The sequence below is a fragment of the Triticum urartu genome, chromosome 2A (assembly GCF_056163025.1).
Source record: "Triticum urartu cultivar PI428250 chromosome 2A, HENAU_Tu73, whole genome shotgun sequence".
Taxonomy (NCBI): domain Eukaryota; kingdom Viridiplantae; phylum Streptophyta; class Magnoliopsida; order Poales; family Poaceae; genus Triticum; species Triticum urartu.
Genome location: NC_141874.1, coordinates 18,152,800 through 18,156,878, shown reverse-complemented (window position 1 = coordinate 18,156,878; position 4,079 = coordinate 18,152,800). Strand labels below are relative to the sequence as shown.

Below are 4,079 nucleotides of genomic sequence, written 5' to 3'. Positions count from 1 at the left end.
GCCACGTCATCGCAGTTACTGTTGTTAATCTCACTTCGATTCAGATTCCGTCCAAATTCAAATTTAAATTGCAAGACAATTTTTTTCTTCAAACAGTAGAATAAAAATGTTCGTCAAGATGCAAATATTCACCAACTAATTTTCATGTTGAAACCAACTTCATTTGTATCACAAATAAACTCCTAGAAAATTAATAAGAGGTCCAATAGAAGTTAAAATAACCAATTAAATATAAACCTAATTTTTTTGTCCCCAAACTCATGAGCCACTCTAGATTTATTGCCTTTTGATTTATATGTGAGATCTCATATGTAGCAAAAAAATCATTTGAGGTCAAAAGAAATACAAAACAGTAAAGACAAATTAGAAAAATGGGAAAGTAAGAAAAGGAGTATAACTTACCGGTTGGTCTGGGTCGTAAGTGTACAGTGGTTGGCCCAGCCCAACAGGAGACGCCTCCTACCTCTCTCCCTGCGTGTCGCCATGGCTGCCCTCGGATGCCTCTCCACCGGCCGATGCTCGACGTGTGCTGCTACACGTGATCGAGGAGAGGATAAGGAGGACCCAGGAACCCTCGACCGAACCCTAGGCCATCCCTTTCCCCTCGCACCCCCCATGCTCTCCCTCCCAAGCTCAGCCGCTCGCTGCCGTCACCATGTCGACATCGATGCCGTGCACCAGAGCCTCCCCACGGCGCCAGAAGATGTCCAGGAGACTGGCCTCTTCGTATTCGTTCTCTACTTGAATCTACTCGAGCTGGAGCGCCCTGGAGCCGCCGCCATCGACCCATCCCCTTCGGCCATGGGCGCCCACAGCTGTTCCTCGCGCTCCGGCACACGCCGACCGATCCGAGCTCGCCGCCAACCCTCCCTTGGTGAGCAATGCCGATTCCCCTTGTCCCACACCCCCCCCCCCCCCCCCCCCCCCGGTGTTAATCCCGTGTTAGCGCCGTCCCCACGGTTTTGTTGCCGTGCCCGGAGTTCTCTGAAGCTCGCGTCCCCCCGCGCCGAGCCGTGCCCAGCGCGCGCCCCCGCACCCCCCCCCCCCCCCCCCCCCGGCCGTCCCGTTGGAGCCCCGCCGGTCGAGGCCGCGCCCTGCTCCTCCCTTCCCTGTTGCGTCCGCTGCCTGCTTCTTCTGCTGCTGCCGGCCACTCCCATCGCTGCCTCCCGCTTTGCCATGCCCAAACACGAGCACCCACCCCCTGCCTGTGCTCCTTCGACCCGCGCGCCCTGGCCACGCTCCGCCCGCACTCACGCAGGTCCGCGCTAGCTGCTGCCTCGGCCGAGCAGCCCCATGGCCGCAGTCGCGGCACGCCAAGCGGCCGCGCGTGTGTGCCAGCCAGCCGGCTGTTGCCTCCGCTAGATGGGTCGGCCCCTGCGTAGATTAGGCACTAATTTCAATTAGCACTAACCCTTGTTTAGACTAATTTGGTTTTAATTAGTAGTGCTTACCCAATGACATGTGGGACCCAATGATATATAAATCAAATTGGTTAAATTAAATAATTACCAGTCAATGACATCTAGGACCCATGACCTAGTTGACCAGTCAACTGTTGACTGGTCAACAGTTGACTGGACCCCCTCGACCCCATCTGTCATCCACTCTGTCTAGACTAGAGATAAACAAAAGCATTCTGTTATTATTTCGAAATTAAATAACCTTAGAAATTCAATAAAACTTTGAAAATTATTATAAAATAAACTATAGCTCGGATGAAAAAACTTTGTACATGAAAGTTGCTCAGAACGAAGAGACGAATCCGGATACGTAGCCCATTCGTCCACCACACATCCCTAGCATAGCGAACACGCAACTTTCCCCCACCGGTTCGTTTGTCCGAAAATGCGAAACACCGGGGATACTTTCGTGGTTGTTTTCCCCCTTCGCCGGTATCACCTCCTACTGTGTTAGGGCACACCTAGCACCGTTACTTGTCATGTCATGCATCGATATGCACCTGTTTGCCTTGTATTCATTGTTTCTTCCCCCTCTTCTCTTTGGTAGACTACGAGACTGACGCCGCTGTTGGTGCCCCGACCGACTACGTTGTTGACGACCCCTACTTGCCAGAGCAACCAGGCAAGCCCCCCTTGATCACCAGATATCGCCTATTCTTCTCTCTACTGCTTGCATTAGAGTAGTGTAGTATGTTACTGCTTTCCGTTAATCCTATCCTGATGCATAGCCTGTCTTTGCTACTACTGTTGTTACCTTTACCTGCAATCCTAAATGCTTAGTATAGGATGCTAGTATTCATCAGTGGCCCTACATTCTTGTCCGTCTGCCATGCTATACTACCGGGCCGTGATCACTCGGGAAGTGATCACGGGTATATACTTACATACATATTATATATGATACATGTGGTGACTAAAGTCGGGTTGGCTCGTTGAGTACCCGCGGTTGATTCACGGATTCGGGGCTGAAAGGACATACTTTCCCGACGGCCCTCTGTGTGGATCTTTATGGCAGAGCGACAGGACAGGTTGAGACCACCTATGTGAGAGGTGGGCCTTGCCCTGGTCGGTGTCCGTGGTTACATCAATTAACACGCTTAACGAGATCTTGGTATTTGATCTGAGTCTGGCCACTGGCCTATACGCACTAACCAACTACGCGGGAACAGTTATGGGCACTCAACGTCGTGGTATCAGCCGAAGCCTTCTTGACGTCAACGACTGAGCGGCGCGTGCCGGATTGAACTGGAATGCCTGCTCTTGTATTAGGGAGGCTAGGTCTGCTTACCGTCCGCGTTCGCAACGTGCAGATGTGCAATGGGCGATGGGCCAAGACCCCTGCGCCATAGGATTTAGACCAGCGTGCTGACCTCTCTGTTGTGCCTAGGTGGGGCTACGACGTGTTGATCTTTGGAGGCTGGGCATGACCCAGGAAAGTGTGTCCGTCCAAAGGGGATCGAGCGTGTTGGGAAATGTGGTGCACCCCTGCAGGGAAGTTTATCTATTCGAATAGCCGTGTCCCTTGGTAAAAGGACGACCCGGAGTTGTACCTTGACCTTATGACAACTAGAACCGGATACTTAATAAAATACACCCTTCCAAGTGCCAGATACAACCCGGTGATCGCTCTCTCATAGGGCGACGAGGGAAGGAACACCGGGTAGGATTATGCTATGCGGTGATACTTGGTTACCATCTACTCTCTTCTTCTGCTTCAAGATGGAGGCTGCCAGAAGCATAGTCTTCGATAGGACTAGCTATTCCCCTCTTATTCCGGCATTCTGCAGTTCAGTCCACATATACTACCCCTTTCATTGATACCAATGCATATGTAGTGTAGCTCCTTGCTTGCGAGTACTTTGGATGAGTACTCATGGTTGCTTTGCTCCCCCCTTTTCCCCTTTTTATACCCGGTTGTTGCGACCAGACATTGGAGTCCAGGAGCCAGACGCCACCGTCGGTGGAACTCCTACTACACTGGAGGTGCCTACTACTACGTACAGGCCTCTGACGACGATCAGGAGTAGTTTAGGAGGATCCCAGGCAGGAGGCTTGCGCCTCTTCTGATATGTATCTCAGTTTGTGCTAGCCATCTTATGGCAACTTGTTTACTTATGTCTGTACTCAGATATTGTTGCTTCCGCTAACTCGTCTATGATCGAGCTCTTGTATTCGAGCCCTCGAGGCCCCTGGATTGTAATATGATGGTCGTATGACTTATTTTATTTGTAGAGTTGTGTTGTGATATCTTCCCGTGAGTCCCTGATCTTGATCGTGCAAGTTTGTGTGTATGATTAGTGTACGATCAAATCGAGGGCCTCACAGAGATAATGTGCCCCTCCAAAAACAAGTGTTGGAAGCGTTACACACCTGAGCGATCAGAGGCCATTCTGGGTTTAACACGACCTACCGACGCGCCAGGCGCCTGTTCACTTGGCCGGGGCTCAAACATCATGTCCGGCTGTTTGTGGAGGCGTGTCAAACTTGCAAGCAAGCCAAACCGGAGCGGGTTCGTCATCCCGGCCTCCTCGAGCCACTTCCAGTGTCGACCCAGGCATGGCAAATGGTCACAATGGACTTCGTCGAAGGCCTTCCTCGGTCCTCGGGGTTTAACTCCAT

At 51.6% G+C, this 4,079-nt stretch overlaps 1 long non-coding RNA gene across 1 annotated transcript; it reads left to right on the top strand.

Annotated features, from left to right (window-relative positions):
* The first annotated feature begins 462 nt into the window (after positions 1-462).
* Positions 463-3,691, top strand: LOC125535137 (uncharacterized). The gene is made up of 3 exons (XR_015615547.1): positions 463-874; positions 2,008-2,082; positions 3,388-3,691. It is a non-coding gene; the product is annotated as an uncharacterized LOC125535137 (long non-coding RNA).
* Positions 3,692-4,079: the final 388 nt, after the last annotated feature.